Below are 21,191 nucleotides of genomic sequence, written 5' to 3'. Positions count from 1 at the left end.
TTTAGCCTAAAGCTGCTCCCTTACACGTTTCAAGTTCAGCCTAAAGGTTTCTCTGAACATAATCAACTGTAAGCTAACTGGATGTATATGCATTTTGCAACCAACTGTCCCCACGCTTTTTTTCCTGTCACCTTGGGTACAGTGCCATGGCATCATATCTCATAGCAACCCCATCTTGGGCTTAAGCGATCCTCCTGTCTCAGCCTCCTGAGTAGCTGGGGCTATAAGTACCTGTCTCAAGACCCAGCTAATTTTCTATTTTTAGTAGAGACAGGGTCTGCTCTTGCTCAGGCTGGTCTGAAACTCATGAGAGCAGGTGATCTCTCAGTGTTCTAGGATTACAGGCATGAGCCACCATGTCCAGCCTGTAACACACTCTTGTACCAGTTAAGAGTTTCAGCCAATCACAGGTGGCCGACTGTCCAAACTGAGTTCATATAAGGCAAATGCAGAGCTGTAACAAATCCAGCTGGTTCTGTACCTCACTTCTGTTTTCTGTGGGTTACTTTCCTCTTTCTGTCCTTAAATATTATTCAACCATGTGGTAACCCCAGAGATGCTCTCAACTTATTCTGGTTCTGAGGGCTGCCCAATACATGAATCCTTCTTTGCTCAATTTAGCTCTGTTAAATTTAATTTGTTAAGTTTTTCTTTTAACAACAACAAAAAAAATTATGTTAAATGTGATAGAAAACTTGTAATTTGTAAACCCCAACAGGATGAGACTCTTCTATATCCTTGGAATAGCAATGATTAAGTAAAGGTCCTTTGACATTCAAAAATTCAACATTCAACATCAACATTCAACGTCATACAGTTGATGCCCTGTTACCTGGTCACTACCTTAACTATTCTCCCGAATATTACTAGAAACTGGAAAATAATACCAATCACATCTTTTATGATAGTATTATACCCCAGCCAAGAGATAAAAGAAATTTTACCTGAAGATCTGCCTTTAAAGCCACCATCGTCTATCTCAAAATATGAAATCACTAAGAAAATTAAGGTCGTTTGCTTTAGACATTATAAAATAGGATGTGAGTGTTTAAGAATCATTTCTCAATCACTGAAGGCCCTTTACTAAAGTTAAACTGCTGATGATAGCTGTGCCATTTCACTGGTAAGAAAGGCCAGCGGCTGGTTGGAAGAATCCCTCCTGGCTATTTTGTAAGCCTAATACAATTCTCTCTGTTTTCTTGACATTTGCTTCTGACACCCCAACCAGTTTCTTGTCTTGTTTAGCTTCCCTGTGGAGTCAGTCTAAAGACAGAGCAGAGAGGAGGAGTCCAGTTGTTAGGGAATGGCCAATAAAGATGACCTACATTCCTGTCTCTGATCGTTAGGCCCATAACCCAAGTAGGTCACTGCAAGGATTGCAAGACTTGGAGCTTGTCTACAAGAAAGGAATTTTCAAGAGGCTTTGGGAATAGTTTCTCTTACTGAAAGAAGTCATCTCTGAAGGAAATAAAAAGCTAAGCTTTAGAAGTACTAACTCTCTCCTGTGCATTTGGACTGTAAAGTCTTTAGGCCAACAAGGCTGCAGGGAGCATCTCCACACAGTGTGAGGAGCGAGGCAAGCAGTGCGAGATTATCACTTGCTACAGCACTTGACATTAATTAAACGTGTTTTTAAAAAAGGAAGATGTTAGACTCTTTTCCTATCACATGCAATATTTACATGAATTATGCCAAATGCCGAAACTGTTTTCTATAACCAAGTCATCTGTACTCTTAAATACATGCGTGCATTTAGGAGACCAACAGGATATGTTAGCACAGGATTCTAGCGTGGCTTTGCTGTGTGAATGTGAAATTAAAATGCCCTGCTAGAGAGAACTTAGTCCTCTCTTTCCACATCAGACGCTGCTGCTGTTTCTTTCTGCCCTGTGGAATCATTAGTGAGCAGCACTCCTCCATAGCACCCTGGGGTAAGGACTCATGTTTTCTCTTCTCTTAGCTTGGGGCCTGGAGTGTTATTTCCTGCAGCCAGAACTCTAGCTGAGGGCTACTTCCTGTTATTTACTGGTCCCCCATATCTATTGATTTCCGATGCTTCTAATTATGAGCCTGGTGAGGTGGCAATGGAAGTCATTCTGCAGAACCCTTGCTTCTCTGTTTCCCACCATCCAGGCACATAGATCCTCTTCCAGGCCCTTGTACCTGCCTCACTCCTCCTTCCCCTGGGTCTTTTCACATGATGACCACCTGACCTGGGAGGCTCTTCCCTCCCCTCTTTGTCTGAGAACATCTATTATATCTTCCCATAGCTCCATTACAGGATACAGCACAATGACAGTTATATAATTGTGAGCAGGATTACTTGATTAACTCTATTTCTCCTATTAGAATATAACCCAGGACCTCCCTGAGATACTCATATATATAATCGTAGAGGGACTGGAATAGGAAAGGTCTATAAAATAGAGCAGGGGGTGCCAAAAAGTGTGTACACATTTTAAAAGACAAGGCTATCCTATTCAGACCTACTGCATGGTTATGCTAGAATTTGACTAACACCATCTTCTCAATGAATGTCACACTACATATTGCTAACTATAATTCAACTTTGAAAAGTAATACGTAGATAACATTGCTTAAATTGTGTATGATTTTTTGGCACCTCTGGTATTTTTGGAATAAATGAGTGGATGAATCAAGGGAGCACATGAATGAATGAAAACAAAACCATGAAAATAAAACCATCCATCCTTGTGTCAAATTGTTCTTCTGCTTACAGCGCCCTCTAGTTTTCTAGTCTTTTGATGACTTTTTTCCCATTGTTTGAGAGAGGTCAAGTCCCAACTCTTGCATGAAGCATAACTTAACTACTAAATTCTAACCTTTTCTTTCTCCAATGTCATATATCACAAATACACATGTCCTTGCATTTTATAATTTGCCTTCCGCAGCAGATTGTAAGTATCTGAGGGCCGAGGTACCTTCTACCAATCTGACTATAGCAACCTTACACATACAAGATGCACAAATAAATTTGATCAATGTATGGATTCCTTAAGAGTCTATTTCAAGCTATGTGAAATAGTACACTTACATCTCTGAGGGTGACTGCTTTATTCTTAAACAATTGGGCTGTGTTAAGGAAGGAGGATGGGGACAATGGCCCAGTGAGGAGTATATCTGTCTAGGTCCAGTTAGAAAAGCAGAAACCATATTATTTTAACAAAGAATTTAATACAGGGGATTGGTTGAGAAAATAGGTATGAGAAAGTGGGGAAAAAAATGACAAGGGGACAGTAAGGTGCCCTAGATACAGTGAATACAAGTGGCATCTACCGTCCTCAGGATGGAAACAAAGGGAAGAGGTCGGAGTCCCTGGGATCTAGAAGCTTGGAGGAGCTGTGAATGTGGAACCAGATCTCTGGGGAGGTTCTGCTGTTCATCTGTTGCTGGTACCTCAAAGGGGTCCCAAGGAGGCCAGTCTTGGAGTGAACAAAATGTTGGGAGTTGGAATCAGGCCAGGCTGACGGGAAGCCTAGTTGAGTCCCTCTCCTCTCATCTGCCTTTTAGTCATCATCCCAAAACTTAATAGCAGAAAAAGAAATAATATAGCATGAAGAATTCTAAGGCTGAGCATCACAAAGCTGAATATAAATGGGTAGGGTTAGAGCTGAGAGAGAAGTTAATAACCAGCACAGAAGGTTAGAGAAGGAGGAAGCCTCCGGTTACAATGAACTTCCAGGAACGCAGGTATCTGGCAACCACATGTAACATATTGACCCATATTTAAATAGTAATTCAGTATAACATTTTATATTAGTTGGTTTTAAAATAGAACACATCATATAATTATTTGGGGACTAATTTATGACTTTTTCCACAGAATCATACCTAGTAAATTATCTCACTTTGAAACACTCTGGGGATCTTCCATGACTTAGCAATTATGAATTGGGCTGCAATAAACATTCTGGTACAAATACCTTTGTTATAATGTGATTTTTGGTCTTCTTGATATATACCTAGTAGCGTAATTGTAGGATCGAATGGAAGGTCTATTTTTAGATCCCTAAGTGTTCTCCAAACATCTTTCCAAAAGGGCCGTATTAGTTTGCATTCCTACCAGCAGTGTAGAAGTGTTCCCTTTTCTCCCCATCCATGCCAAAATCTCTGGTTTGGGGATTTTGTGATGTGGGCTAATCTTACTGGAGTTAGATGATATCTCATAGTAGTTTTGATTTGCATTCCTCTGATTAAGGATGATGAGCATTTTTTCATGTGTCTGTAGCCCGTGTACCTGTCTACTTCAGAGAAGTTCCTCTTCAAGTCCCTTGCCTACCCTGAGATGGAATCACTTGTTCTTTTCTTGCTAATACATTTGAGTTCTCTGTGGATTCTGATTATTAAACATTTGGAGACATAACCTGCAAATATCTTCTCCAATTCTGAGGGCTGTCTGCTTGCTGTGTTCTTAGCTATGCAGAATCTTTTTAGTTTGATCAGGTCCCAGTAAAGTATTTTTGGTGTTTCTTCAATTGCCCCGGGGGGTCCTCCTGATAAAATATTCACCCAGGCCAATTTCTTCAAGTGTTTTCCCTGCACTTTCTTCTAGTATTTTTATAGTTTCATGTCTTAAGTTTAAATCTTTAATCCAGTGAGAGTCTATCCTAGTTAAGGGTGAAAGGTGTGGGTCCAGTTTCAGTCTTCCACAGGTCGCCAGCCAGTTCACCCAGCACCATTTGCTAAATAGGGAATCTTTTCCCCATTAAATGTTTTTAAGTGGCTTGTCAAAGATCAAATAATGGTAAGTAGCTGGGTTCATCTCTTCGTTCTCTATTCTGTTCCAAATATCTACCTCTCTTTTGTGCCAGTACTATGCTGTTTTGATCACTGTTAATTTATAGTATAGTCATGGAAGAAGCCTAAGTGCCCATTGACCCACTAATGGATTAATAAATTGTGGTATATGTACACCATGGAATATTATGCAGCCTAAAGATGGAGACTTTACTTCTTTCATGTTTACATGGATGGAGCTGAAACATATTCTTCTCAGCAGAGTATCTCAAGGATGGAAGAAAAAGTATCCAATGTACTCAGCCCAACTCCAACCAAGTTATGGTTATGAAACCATAACTTGGTTTCATAGTAGGGCTGAGTACATTCTTTTTTTTTTTTACAGTTTTTTCTTTGGCCAGGGCTGGGTTTGAACCCACCACCTCCGGTATATGGGGCCGGCACCCTACTCCTTTGAGCCACAGGTACAACCCATGGCTGAGTACTTTCATATGAAAGCTATAACCCAATTATAGCCCAAGAGTATGGGGAAAATGTATAGGAAGGGGAGAGGAGGGGGGTAGATGGGTGGAGGGAGGGTGATTGGTGGGACCACACCACCATGCATCTTACAAGGGTACATGTGAAATTTACTGAATGTAAAATATAAATGTCTTAACACAATAACTAAGAAAATGCCAGGAAGGCTATGTTAACCTTTTTGATGAAAAATTTTCAAATTGTGTATAAAACCAGCACATTTTATCCCATGATTGCATTAATGTACACAGCTATGATTTAATAAAAAAAATAAAATTATTTCAAAAAAATACTCTGGGGAAAAGAAGTATCTAGTATTCAAATAAAAACACATTTTTTTCTGCTCAGAAAAAGTTATTAGCAGAATGTTATAGGATTATGAAAATGCACAAATTAGAATAAAAAATATAAAATTAAACATTAAAATTGTGTAAAACTTAAGTGACTCAGTTCTTTTATTAGATACTTATTTGTCATGGTGCGAACATTGTACTCCTGACTGATAAGATGAGAAGTTTCTGTTCATATGTACCATACGTTGTAAGGGCCTTCCAAGTCTTCCTGGATATTCTGTTTCAGACCTATTATCTGTCAGTACCCAACACACTCAAAATACTATCTCCACCTTCCTCTGCTCTGCTTTATATCCCAAGAGATTGACACCTAGGGCCTTCATCACTGCTGTGATCTGAATGTTGGTATCTCTCCTAAGATTCATATATTGGAACTTGATCCTCTATACAACAATATTAAGAGGCAGGGCCATTGGGATTAGTGCCCTTATAAAAGATGAAGGTACAATAACATGATGCTATCTGTGGGGAACAGGCTCTCGCCAGACATTGAATGTGCTGGCAACTTGATCTTGGAATGCTGTCTCCAGAACTGTGAGAAATAAATTTCCCTTGTTTATAAATTACTCTGTGGTATTTTGTTATAGCAGCCCAACTGAATTAAGAGAGTCACTCACATTCTGTCACCTGGATCCAGCTGGATGGATTTGGCCATCTTTGTAGGTGTTCCTTTCTTCACTGTGTTTTGAAGCATTGTGTTACTTTCAGGAATCTGAAGAGTTGCACTGGAGCATTATCTAGATGACATCTGCAAACTTAGAAATAAAGTATAGGCTTTCCACATCACAAAGTCTCAAAGCTGCAGGTGTGAGTGTGGAGAAATGGGAACAATTGTACACTGCTGGTAGGACTGCAAACTAATGCAACTTTTTGGGAAGGAAGTATGGAGACTCCTCAAAGAACTCAAATTTGATCCTGTAGTTCCATTACTAGGCATATACCTAGAAGAAACAAGATCCTTTTATTATAAGGACATTTTCACTAGACAATTGCAGCTCAATTTACAGTCACCCAACTGTGGAAACAACCTAAACACCCACCAACCCAGGAATGGATTAACAAGCTGTGGTATACGTATACCATGGAATACTATTCATCCACTAAAAAAAAAAAAAATGGAGACTTTACATCTTTTGTATTAACCTCAATGTAAATGGAACACATTCTTCTTAGTAAAGCATCACAGGAATGGAGAGGCAAGAATCCAATGTACTCAATTCTGATATGAGGACAATTGATGACCTAGTACGTGGTCAGGGAATGGGAGAGCAGAGAGAGGGAAAGAGGGAAAGATGTAACACACCTCTTGGAGGTGGGAAATAATTATAAGAGGGACTTTACCTAACAAATGCAATCTGTGTAACTTGGTTCTCTGTACTCTCAATGAATCCTCAACAATAAAAGTATATGCTTTATAAGTTATTTATGTATTAAGAAATCTTTTACATTTATGCATAATTATACCTATTTATGAGGTAGATAGTGATGTTTTGATAAGTAAAATGTATGTGATCTGCCAGTTAAGCTCATCACTCATCTTAGAAAAACTGCTGTGTACTTCATTGCTGAAATCACTATGGTCACCTTTGAAGTACTCCCCTTGGGAAGCTGTGCCAGTACCTAGGCTACCCTTCAAAGAAATTTTGCAACTATTTTTCTGTAATGGCCATTGAAGCTGTCAATTTATTACCCTTAATGTCCAGAATGTCACCAAAATGTCTTCCTTTCAATATTTCCTTTGTCTTCAGATACAGCAAAAAGTCATCGGGGACCAGATCAAGTAAGTAGGGAGGGTGTTCTAATGCAGTTATTTGTTTACTGGCTAAAAACTCCCTTGTAGACAGGGTTGTGTGAACTGGTACATTGTGGTGATGTAAGAGCCATGAGTGTTTGGCCAAGATTTTAAGTTAAGATTTTCTTAACTTCTCTATTGATGTTGACTTGGTCTGCTATGCTTCTCACAGTCAGTTGACAATTTTGACGAACAATTGATGTCTTTTTGCAAAGTTTTTGTCAGTTTTGCTCTTTACTGGACACGCTGATCTTTCTCCATCAGTAATGCTTTCTCTTCTCTCTAATAAATATGTAATCCATATGTACGCTGCTGTTTTCTTCATAGCCTTATCTCCTGAAACTTAGACTAACATGTCCCTGATTTCACTTCCATTCTTGCCAAATTAAAAAAAGAAATTTATAAATATTTGTTCATTGCTCTAATTCAAGCTCTGACATACGATGTGACACAAAAATGTGTAACAATAGTGAACCCCGCTCAGCAAGACACTTCCACACATCGACACAGTTGCAAGACACAGATATACCGAAGTTATATCAGTTTAAATTGTTTGTACATTGCTGCCAATGTGAGGACATGGTGACAAAGTCACAGACTTAATTGTCAGACCTTGGGTTGTGATTAGATCAGAGAAATTAGCATATCTATTATCTCAAACGTTTTTCATTTATTTATGTTGAAATACACACTATTTGAAAATATGTAATGTACATTTTTGATTAATGCTTTTTTAGTAACTGGACTATGAACCACGTGAGGGCTGGAAGCAGGACTATTGTACTTCTCCCCATATACTTAATAATAACAATGTGCTATACACAGAGTAATTGATCCATATCAGATAATGAGTGATTTCATTCATTCAATAAGGGTTTACTATAAATAGTAAATGTATTGGGGGCGGAGCAAGATGGCAGCCGAGTAACAGCTTCCTTGCATCTGGGCACCGTGAGTCTGGGGAGATAGGACTCCAGGCATCTCTGGCTGGTGGGAACTGCCTATCATCACTCCTATGAGGATACAGGGAGTCAGCGAGAGACTTCTGGACCCCAAGAGGAGGACTAAAACAGTGGAAAACCGGCAAGTGGTCGCGTGTGTTCAACCCGTCTAAACCCGCCCACAACTGTAAGTTCAGTAGCAGCGAGACTGCAAACCAGAAAGGCCTTACCTGTGAACTCTTTTGATGTCCTTGGACTTGGCACTGAGTTGAACTGCCTTGGGGAAGGCCTGAGTGGGAGTGCGGAGAACTTTGCGTTGTCTAGGGCCCCAGTCTGAGCCGCTGAGCCAGACGGAGCTAATAGTGTTTGGCGGTGGGTCACACGGATCCATTGTCAGTGATCTGCCCCGGCAAGCTCCGCCCTCAGGGTAGCAGAGCTAGAAACGGGTGGGAGCTGGTAACCCAGCAACCAAGTAGCCTAAGGGTGGGGTCTGAGCCGCCTTGCAGCCCTAACCCTCAGGGGCAGAGTGAGACCGGTTTTGGCACACTGAGTAAGTGGATAGCCACTTCAGCAGTGATTCCAGCGAGAAAGCTGGGAAAGCTTCTGCTCAGCAAGTTTACAAGTTCAAAGTGCCTTTTAAGTGGGCTGAAGAGAGATTTAGGGTGTCTACCTGCTGGGGTTTGAGAAATCAGCAGCCTCCAGTCGTATCAGAACTGTGACTAACATCTCATACCCCAAAAGACCACGTGTTGCCCAGACAATATTCAACAACATATACAAACTGCTTTGTTTTTGGTTGTGTATTTTTTTTTCTTTTTTTTTTTTTTTGTTTGGTTGGGTTTTTTTGTTTGTTTATTTTGACGTTGTTGATGTTCTTTTGTTTCTTAATTTCAATCTTTTCCATACAGATCCCTTTTTCTTTCTCAATTTTTCTAGTTTAATTATAATTTCCCATTGCTGCCTTTTTAAATAACTACAACTTCATTTTTGCTAGTGTTTCTACCGCTATCACTTGGTTTTTCACCCAATTTTATTGCCATAAAGTTTTCTGTTTGCTTGTTTTGGTTTGATTTATAGCATTTTTGTCTTTCCTCTCTACTTGGTGGAGGTGGGGTACTGTGTCTGACCAGGTTAGCAAAGAGCTGCTGACCTCAAGGGAACCACCCAACTGGGCACCCAACCCCCAGAAGGTGGGGTTTTTTAAGGTTGTGTCAAAGTACCCTACTGTACACCTATATTGCCCTGTCTCCCTCTTTCTGTGCCTCTCTTCTTTTTGTCAATATTCCTTATCCCTACCCCCTCTCCTTTCTCTATCTTTCTTTTTTTTCTTATCACTCGGTCATCCTTTCTTTCATCCCTTTTTTGCTCTTCAACCTTCTCACCTTTCTGGTCCTGTAACCCTTAGTCCACAGGCACAAGAACTTAAAGAGCAAGAGGAAGCGAAAGTAAAATTAGGGCAAGGAAACAGATAAAAGAAATCACTCATGAGGAAGAATCAGCAGAAAACTCCAGGCAACATGAAGAACCAGTCCAGAACAACCCCGCCAAGGGACCATGAGGTAGCTACTGCAGAGGATTCCACCTATACAGAAATGTTAGGAATGACAGAAAGGGAATTTAGAATACACATGTTGAAAACAATGAAAGAAATGATGGAAACAATGAAGGAAACTGCTAATAAAGTGGAAAATAACCAAAAGGAAATCCAAAAACAGAATCAAATCAGAGATGAACGATATGAAGAATATAAAAAGGATATAGCAGAGCTGAAGGAAATGAAACAGTCAATCAGGGAACTTAAAGATGCAATGGAAAGTATCAGCAACAGGTTAGACCATGCAGAAGAAAGAATTTCAGAGGTAGAAGACAAAGTTTTTGAGATAACTCAGATAGTAAAAGAGGCAGAAAAGAAGAGAGAGAAAGCAGAACGTTCACTGTCAGAATTATGGGACTTTATGAAACGTTCCAACATACGAGTTATAGGAATTCCAGAAGGGGAAGAAGAATGCCCCAGAGGAATGGAAGCCATACTAGAGAATATTATAAAAGAAAATTTCTCAAACATCACCAAAGATTCTGACACACTGCTTTCAGAGGGCTATCGGACCCCAGGTCGCCTCAACTCTAACCGAGCTTCTCCAAGACACATTGTGATGAACCTGTCCAAAGTCAAGACAAAAGAAAAGATTCTGCAAGCTGCCAGGAGTAAGCGCCAGTTGACCTACAGGGGCAAATCCATCAGAGTGACCTCAGACTTCTCTAATGAAACTTTCCAAGCAAGAAGACAATGGTCATCTACCTTTAATCTACTTAAACAGAACAATTTTCAGCCCAGAATTCTGTACCCTGCTAAGCTAAGCTTCAAAATTGATGGAGAAATCAAATCATTTACGGATATACAAACATTGAGGAAATTCACCACAACAAGACCAGCTCTACAGGGAATACTTCAACCTGTTCTGCACACTGACCACCACAATGGATCAGCAGCAAAGTAAGAACTCAGAAATCAAAGGACAGAACCTAACCTCCACACTGATGCAAAAGATAAAACTAAGCAATGGACTCTCACCAAATAAGACGAATAGAATACTACCACACTTATCAGTTATCTCCATAAATGTTAATGGCTTGAATTCCCCACTGAAGAGACATAGATTGGCTGACTGGATTAAAAAACACAAGCCATCCATTTGCTGTCTGCAAGAAACACACCTGGCTTCAAAAGACAAATTAAAGCTCCGAGTCAAGGGTTGGAAGACAATTTTTCAGGCAAATGGAATTCAGAAGAAAAGAGGAGTTGCAATCTTATTTTCAGATACATGTGGATTTAAAGCAACTAAAGTCAAAAAAGACAAAGATGGTCACTTTATATTGGTCAAGGGAAAACTACAACAAGAAGACATTTCAATTCTAAATATCTATGCACCAAATTTAAATGCTCCCAGATTCTTGAAAGAGACCTTACTCAGTCTGAGCAATATGATATCTGATAATACCATCATAACAGGGGACTTTAACACACCTCTTACAGAGCTGGACAGATCCTCTAAACAGAAATTAAACAAAGATATAAGAGATTTAAATGAGACCCTAGAACAACTATGCTTGATAGACGCATATAGAACACTCCACCCCAAAGATAAAGAATATACATTCTTCTCATCACCCCATGGAACATTCTCCAAAATTGATCATATCCTGGGACACAAAACAAATATCAACAGAATCAAAAGAATTGAAATTTTACCTTGTATCTTTTCAGACCATAAGGCACTAAAGGTGGAACTCAACTCTAACAAAAATGCTCGACCCCATCCAAAGGCATGGAAATTAAACAATGTTCTGTTGAATAACAGATGGGTGCAGGAAGAAATCAAACAGGAAATCACTAACTTCCTTAAGCATAACAACAATGAAGACACAAGCTACCAAAACCTGTGGGATACTGCAAAAGCAGTTTTGAGAGGAAAATTCATCGCTTTAGATGCCTACATTCGAAAAACAGACAGAGAGCACATCAACAATCTCACAAGAGACCTTATGGAATTGGAAAAAGAAGAACAATCTAAGCCTAAACTCAGTAGAAGAAAAGAAATCTCCAAAATCAAATCAGAGATCAATGAAATTGAAAACAAAAGAATCATTCAGAAAATTAATGAAACAAGGAGTTGGTTTTTTGAAAAAATAAATAAAATAGATAAACCATTGGCCAGACTAACTAGAAATAGAAAAGTAAAATCTCTAGTAACCTCAATCAGAAATGATAAAGGGGAAATAACAACTGATCCCACAGAGATACAAGAGATCATCTCTGAATACTACCAGAAACTGTATGCCCAGAAATTTGACAATGTGAAGGAAATGGATCAATATTTGGAATCACACCCTCTCCCTAGACTTGGCCAGGAAGAAATAGACCTCCTGAACAGACCAATTTCAAGCACTGAGATCAAAGAAACAATAAAAAAGCTTCCAACTAAAAAATGCCCTGGTCCAGATGGCTTCACTCCAGAATTCTATCAAACCTTCAAGGAAGAGCTTATTCCTGTACTGCAGAAATTATTCCAGAAAATTGAGGAAGAAGGAATCTTCCCCAACACATTCTATGAAGCAAACATCACCCTGATACCAAAACCAGGAAAAGACCCAAACAAAAAGGAGAATTTCAGACCAATCTCACTCATGAATATAGATGGAAAAATTCTCAACAAAATCCTAGCCAATAGATTACAGCTTATCATCAAAAAAGTCATTCATCATGATCAAGCAGGCTTCATCCCAGGGATGCAAGGCTGGTTCAACATACGCAAGTCCATAAACGTTATCCACCATATTAACAGAGGCAAAAATAAAGATCACATGATCCTCTCAATAGATGCAGAAAAAGCATTTGATAAAATCCAGCATCCTTTTCTAATTAGAACACTGAAGAGTATAGGCATAGGTGGCACATTTCTAAAACTGATTGAAGCTATCTATGACAAACCCACGGCCAATATTTTACTGAATGGAGTAAAACTGAAAGCTTTTCCTCTTAGAACTGGAACCAGACAAGGTTGTCCTCTGTCACCTTTACTATTCAACATAGTGCTGGAAGTTCTAGCCAATACAATTAGGCAAGACAAGGAAATAAAGGGAATCCAAATGGGAGCAGAGGAGGTCAAACTCTCCCTCTTTGCTGACGACATGATCTTATACTTAGAGAACCCCAAAGACTCAACCACAAGACTCCTAGAAGTCATCAAAAAATACAGTCATGTTTCAGGATATAAAATCAATGTCCACAAGTCAATAGCCTTTGTATACACCAATAACAGTCAAGAGGAGAAGCTAATTAAGGACACAACTCCCTTCACCATAGTTTCAAAGAAAATGAAATACCTAGGAATATACCTAACGAAGGAGGTGAAGGACCTCTATAAAGAAAACAATGAACTCCTCAGAAAGGAAATAGCAGAGGATATTAACAAATGGAAGAACATACCATGCTCATGGATGGGAAGAATCAACATTGTTAAAATGTCTATACTTCCCAAAGCAATCTACCTATTCAATGCCATTCCTATCAAAGTACCTACATCGTACTTTCAAGATTTGGCAAAAATGATTCTGCGTTTTGTATGGAACCGGAAAAAACCCCGTATAGCTAAGGCAGTTCTTAGTAACAAAAATAAAGCTGGGGGCATCAGCATACCAGATTTTAGTCTGTACTACAAAGCCATAGTGCTCAAGACAGCATGGTACTGGCACAAAAACAGAGACATAGACACTTGGAATCGAATTGAACACCAAGAAATGAAACTAACATCTTACAACCACCTAATCTTCGATAAACCAAACAAGAACTTACCTTGGGGGAAAGACTCCCTATTCAATAAATGGTGTTGGGAGAATTGGATGTCTGCGTGTAAAAGACTGAAACTGGACCCGCACCTTTCCCCACTCACAAAAATTGATTCAAGATGGATAAAGGACTTAAATTTAAGGCACGAAACAATAAAAATCCTCAAAGAAAGCATAGGAAAAACACTGGAAGATATTGGCCTGGGGGAAGACTTCATGAAGAAGACTGCCATGGCAATTGCAACAACAACAAAAATAAACAAATGGGACTTCATTAAACTGAAAAGCTTCTGTACAGCTAAGGTGACGATAACCAAAGCAAAGAGACAACCCACACAATGGGAAAGGATATTTGCATATTTTCAATCAGACAAAAGCTTGATAACCAGGATCTATAGAGAACTCAAATTAATCCACATGAAAAAAGCCAACAATCCCTTATATCAATGGGCAAGAGACATGAATAGAACTTTCTCTAAAGACGACAGACGAATGGCTAACAAACACATGAAAAAATGTTCATCATCTCTATATATTAGAGAAATGCAAATCAAAACATCCCTGAGATATCATCTAACCCCAGAGAGAATGGCCCACATCACAAAATCTCAAAACTGCAGATGCTGGCGTGGATGTGGAGAGAAGGGAACACTTTTACACTGCTGGTGGGACTGCAAACTAGTACAACCTTTCTGGAAGGAAGTATGGAGAAACCTCAAAGCACTCAACCTAGACCTCCCATTCGATCCTGCAATCCCATTACTGGGCATCTACCCAGAAGGAAAAAAATCCTTTTATCATAAGGACACTTGTACTAGACTGTTTATTGCAGCTCAATTTACAATCGCCAAAATGTGGAAACAGCCTAAATGCCCACCAACCCAGGAATGGATTAACAAGCTGTGGTATATGTATACCATGGAATACTATTCAGCCATTAAAAAAAATGGAGACTTTACATCCTTCATATTAACCTGGATGGAAGTGGAAGACATTATTCTTAGTAAAGCATCACAAGAATGGAGAAGCATGAATCCTATGTACTCAATCTTGATATGAGGACAATTAATGACAATTAAGGTTATGGGGGGGGAAGCAGAAAGAGAGAGGGAGGGAGTGGGGTGGGGCCTTAGTGTGTGTCACACTTTATGAGGGCAGGACATGATTGCAAGAGGGACTTTACCTAGCAATTGCAATCAGTGTAACTGGCTTATTGTACCCTCAATGAATCCCCAACAATAAAAAAAAAAGAAAAAAAAAAAAGAAAAAATAGTAAATGTATTATTGTTTGTACTATTTACTATAGTAAACCCAAGTAAATCCTTATTGAGTTTACTAAATAGTAAAATTTAGTAATAGTAAATTTACTATTTATAGTAAACCCTTATTGAATGAATATTCATTATATAATATATATGCTTCTTGACATTGAGAATACTATAATAGACACACGAGAGGCTATGAAGAAAAAGGCATCATTGATGATAAGTGGCTAGAGAATTATGGGAAAAAGCTGAGTGTGTTGAAGTTACTTTGATGGGGTGGTCAGGGAGTATCCATTTATGAAATGTAATATTTTAGCAAAAATCTGAAGAGCTGAGTAAATGAACAAAGTGAGACATGAAAACCCCTCTCTAAAACCTGCAATAGGCAAGATACTGTTTGGCAATGAGTATTTTTAAAGTATAAGAAATTCATGGTTATTAACATGATAAACAATTAGCATTAAATGGTAGACTCGAAGGTATATTAAATGTGCAATGAGTGACAGATGATGTGTGCTGAAAGTCTAAAAGAAGCAAGAAGGTTGGAGGAATGTCTAAGGCAGAGGTAGCGTTCAAGTATGGCATTGCACTAGGATATATTAATATTTATTGAACAAGGGTGTCATGAAACTAAAAACTAGAAGCAGAAATGCTGGTTTTGTGACTATAAAGAGGTAGTGAAGGGAAGTAAAAAAAAGGTATGCAGAGACAGGAAAGTTAGATGCCTTCAATTTAATTATGCATACACCTTCTTGAAGAAGAGTGTAGAGGAATTATTTTGCAGGAGGTTTGGCAACCCTACCTTGATTTATTTTTGCCTTAACCCTAGACATAGTATTTTAAGTCATCTTTGCATACCAAGTACATCTTACAATATAGAACAGCAAAAAGAATGAAGAACCGGAGGATGAGACTAAACCATTTTCCAAGAGTGTACATAAGGTCAAAATGAGTAAACCAAGAAGAAACAGGCTTGAACATTGGACACAAAAGCAACAGTCTCAGGAGCCAGGTGGGTGTTGTAATGGGCTGTACCCTTCAGGACCAGGCTCCAACTTCTGGAAGCTGCATACTGCTCAGAACTGAATCCCTCTCCTGGAACTACGCTTTCTAAAGGAAACCTCTGCATTATGTCAGCACCCCCTTGCAGGTGCTGACATCACCACCCAATGACTAGTCAATGCAGGGTACCAAGTTTCAGCACCCTTACTTTGATTCAGGACAACTCTGAAGAGCCCTTCTAATTCTGCAGATCCCATAGGATCTAGTGAGAATTCCATCGCAATGGTACTGTGGTTCAACCTTGTCCTCTGCTCAGTCCTGCTGCTCTCTCTTCAATCAGTATTCCTCTAAAGAGCTTCCTTTTATAAACTTTGCTCATGCAAATCTCCATCGCAGACTCTTTTTCTCTGACGAAGCTGACCTATAAAAACAGATGGATTTAGGAATTGAGGAGGGATGAAACAGTAAGTTCAAGCAAAAATGGAAAGACCAAGGGAGCTGCCTTTTATACATGGAGCTATGCGGAAGATGCTTAATTTTATTGGCCTACCAATCAGTTATATACAAGATGGATTTAGGTGTTTTAAAGTCATAGGGCCAGTGCAGATAATCTTTGGGGGATCAATTGGCCTAGGAAGCCACACGGAGTGGCATGTATCACATTTTCTCAGAGAAAAATGATAAAATCATGGGCTGCTTGGGTCAGCAAATTATTTCAATACCTATGCTCGATCTTTTCAGACTTCATGTAGAAAGATTCTGGACATGAGACTATGTAACTTATTTCATAACTTACTACACTGTACATAGGAAGCAAGCGATTATACTAAAGTTCCTTGTCTTTGAGGGTGGAAAACAAACCGTTGATAACTCATGCTTTCATTTTATTGTTTAGCATCAGTAATTAAATTCAAACATGTCAGTTCATTTATCCTTTGAACCCTTTGCACATTAGCATTGCTCTGATGTCCACTTTTCTGGACCTTGTGACCATAACATAATGTGAGTGAAAGGCACTAAAAGTATAACAATATCTCTAAAATTTATAGAATGTTAGACCTGAAAGGAACCTTAAAACTACAATAGTTCTAGTGAAAATGATACAACTGTCACAATGTTTTTTCTAGTTCCGACATTTTATGAGGCCATAGTGTCCAAAAATATTTTTTTTCTCAGATAATTTTGGGTTCTACCAGAATAGCTCACATGTTTTGTGGAAAGGTCCTCCTGGCCTTGACATAGCACCAGGGACTGTCTCCTCTCCTTCTGTCTTATCGTGGAACCCAAAGTGACAGCTTTCAAGCAGAACATAAAAGATTCCTTCCAGATATATATTTATCATCCAAAATATATATTTATTTATTTTGCAGTTTTGACGGGGGCTGGGTTTGAACCTGCTACCTCCGGCATATGGGGTCTGTGCCCTACTCCTTTGAGCCACAGGAGCTGCCCAACAATATAGTCTTTTAATTTATTTTTTTATTAAGTCATATACACATAAATCATGTATACATTAATGCATTTATGGGGTACAATGTGCTGATTTTATATACTCTTTGGAATGCTTACATCAAACTGGTTAACATAGCCTTCACCTCACTTAATTATTTGTTGTGTTAAGACCTTTATATTCTTCTCTTAATAGATTTGACATGTACCCTTGCATTATGCACAATAGGTGAGGTCCCACCAATTACCCTCCCTTCACCCAGCATCCCTGCTCTCCTCCCCTTCCCTCCCTGCACCCTCCTTTTTCCTCTTTCAATCTGGGCTATAATTGTGTTTTATCATTCATTGAAAGTGTAGGTGATTATATATTGGTTTCATAACAGTACTGAGTACATTGGGCACTTTTTCTTCGATTCTTGAGATACTTTACTAAGAATATGTAGAGTCCATATTTTAAATCTCTTGGTCAAAGTTTCTTTAGAGCTCAAAAATGAGTCAAGATAACTGGGGTAGGAATATGCTGAAAGATTTTTATAAATTGTACTGTTTTCCCCAATCTTGGCTCTTGACAATTAAGATGTCTGGCCTTTTATTATTGTCTTACCATACAGGAAGCCTAACACAGAAGTGACAGACAGCGTGTTGATTTGAGCCGTTCCTGATTTTGAGTCCCAGTTGTGCTACTGACTGGGTGCATGCCTTGAAAAGGAGTTTTAAAAATCTCTCAAAGGCTCAGTTCGTCATAGATAAGATGGTCATAATCACAGTTGTGAAGATTAATGGAGGTCTTGTGTTGTTTCACATGACCTTTAGATTTAATAAATCACTAAACACAAAAATGGGATGAAGAGTAGCAAAGGTTCTCTAAGTAAGATTATCTACTATTGCCTTGATTTCAAGAGAGAAATTACATTTTATCACCAAATATATAGAAAAAAATGCCAACTTTATGCAGTGTGTCCACTCCCTCTCTTGCTCTTCTGTCCCTGGCATATGTTTATAATATTATATTGTGTTATAACATTATAGCATTATTTATAGCATTATTTCAAAGGAGACCACCTAGGATGAGCAACCTCCATTTTCTTTTTTTTTTGTTCAAAAGTGCTGTACTTTATCTTTTTTCTTGGGCCAGATGAAGCTTCCAACTGACAAAATCTCAAAGCATTAGGGAAGGAACAGATGCAGGAGTAGGGGTGGGGACCAGGCTCTAACCCAAGAGGCAGGACTGTAGGGGGACCCCCAGTGGTGAGAGCAAGTCTCAAAGGCTACATGTGTTCAGTGCTCTGCTGGGGGACAAAAGTGGGAGAGATAGAAATCAGACTCACGACTCAGCTGGTTAGGAGATGGGGGACCAGATGCTACCCCCAACCCCTGTGCATCTACAGAAAATAGGTCTGTATTAAAGATTCTCTACAGCTGGAGTTTTGGAGGTCAGAGAAGGGGACTTTTAGGGGCTTAAATGGATGGCTGGTTAGGGATGCAGCAAGAATAGAGAGTGAAAGTCTGGCCAGCAGCCTCTTGGCTCCCCTGAACAGTGTTGAGCCCTCATTGCCACCTGCTGTGGCCTCAAGACTCCCCAGATGGGGAAAGAGAGGGAAGATCTCCAGCTAATCTCAGGCCCCACTTCTCTCTGAGCAGGTGGGGCAGGAAGACAGGTGCCAGGGGTTGGGGGTGCTTAGCGCAACTCCTCTCATCTCCGTGGATCATCATCTTCATGTGAAGCAGCATGGCACCAGCTGAGCCAGGAGATGGGTTGTATTCATTCACAGTGTAGCTGTCCAGTTTTGCTCCTCATGGCCTTCTAGCAATTTTTTCATCATCTTGCATTACTGGGAATCAAAGAAGACTGGGAGCAGCTCCTTGTACTTCAGGACAACCAACTTGGCATTAAGCATGTGATGGAGACATGGCAGAAGCCCACCTTGAAGAAGCAGTCCTTGGTTGTACTTGGGGAGGGGACTGTCCACAGCATTGCTCCCCATCTGTTTGTAGATGTCAATGGCCTTCTCACACTGCTCCCTTCAAAGAGGGAACATTCTACAAATCCTCCATTTGCTTCTTGGTATCATATTTTGACTTTTCCAAGACCCTTGGGTTTGGTTATCTCCTGATCTACCCTGAGCTCCAGATAACATACTTCCTGAACTAGCTCTCAACAAAACCCTACCTTAGCCCAGTCATACTCATGCCTTCCAATATTATGAGTAAAACTTAGACTACACAGTCAGAATGACAGCCCACCTGTGGCTGTTGCTCTAAATTCTAAAGTCCACATCCTTATCTGCTCTGTATATGGTATGTAATGTCATCATTTGTCTTATCACGGTGGCAGTGATATCAGGCTCTACACTCTAGAATGAAAGGCCAAACTGGATTTTAGACCTAGATAAAGAAAAACCATAATTTTATTTCAGGCTTAAATCACAGGTGTGGTTCAAATATCCATAATGCATTAATTTATTTTCTAATAAATGAAAATGCTTAGAGCCGATAGAGTGCTTTTCCTCGTGAGAGCACTTTATGAACATTGATTAATTTATCATTATTTACAAGCCAATTAATTTTCACTACCCTGAGGTAGGGCTTGTAATTATGCCAGACTGGCAGATGGGCAAAAAGAAATTGGAGAGAGAATCCAGAAAGAATTGTGAGTTTGATGGGCTTGTGTTAAGTGAATATTTATTGTTCAATTTAAATACCATAAAATAAAATCTGCAGTGGATATTTTGGTAAGACGCTATTCCAAATACTGTTGGGTCATTTGTTTCTTCATGTCTTCACTTCTTCCCTCCCTTAATCATTTGTTTACTCAAGTCATCCCTTTAATCAATGTTTTCTGAGCACTGTAGTAGGGACTAAAAACAAACTTCAGTAAGATATATTAGCAGTCCTTAAGAAGCTCATGGTTACCTAAAAGAAACAAGCATGTAAGCAAATGACAGCAAAGTGGTTTTCTAGAGAACACAGAATAAGAAAGAAGTGAGTTGTGAAATTGAACTAGGGGCATAAAGCATCTGGGGTAAGATGTCCCCACTGAATGTTGCTTCCACTGTTGCTTCTTGTAGGATGACTGGTGTTTATTGTGCAGACACATGGTAAAGGGTAACTGAGACTGAAAAAACATCATACTCGAAAATCCAGATGTATGAAAGAGCCTGTAATCTCAAGGGAATATAGGAAATTGTTAAGGGCTACAACATGGCTATAGCTGGAAAGTGCAAGAAGACAAGTTAGAAACTATGGCTACAGTGGTATGTGATGAGATGTTAACCTGAAGACCTGTGGGATTCTTGTGAAAATTATTTTAAATTTTGGTTCAGTAGTATGGAGTAGGATCTGGGAATTTTCAGATGCGGGTAGTCTTTGGCCATGGTCTGAGAAACTGATATAGCTGATGGTGAGCTATTGATGGGACTTAAACAGTGGAACACAATGATCAAAATTCATATTTTAGGGCCACCCCTCTAATAGAAATGAGTAGTAGATTGGTGGAGGTCAGAGGCGAAGCAAAAGTTGGGAGAGAAGATGGAAGTCTACAGCAGTCTCCAAAGAAAGGAGAGAAATTTGACCTAAAGTAGTTGAGAGGGTTCAGAAAGGGTAGTTTAATTTGAGAGATATTTTGGGAGAAAGCTTGGGATTGATTTCAGGTTACTCTTAAATTTTTGACCTGGGTGATAAAGTGTTTATGAAAGTGGAGAATATCTTCTCTTATTCTTTCTGGCTCATAACCACGTGCTCATAGAAAACAAAGTTGTTAAGATTC

The sequence above is a fragment of the Nycticebus coucang genome, chromosome 24 (assembly GCF_027406575.1).
Source record: "Nycticebus coucang isolate mNycCou1 chromosome 24, mNycCou1.pri, whole genome shotgun sequence".
In the NCBI taxonomy this organism is placed as follows: Eukaryota; Metazoa; Chordata; class Mammalia; order Primates; family Lorisidae; genus Nycticebus; species Nycticebus coucang.
Note: the sequence above shows the minus strand (reverse complement) of the source record.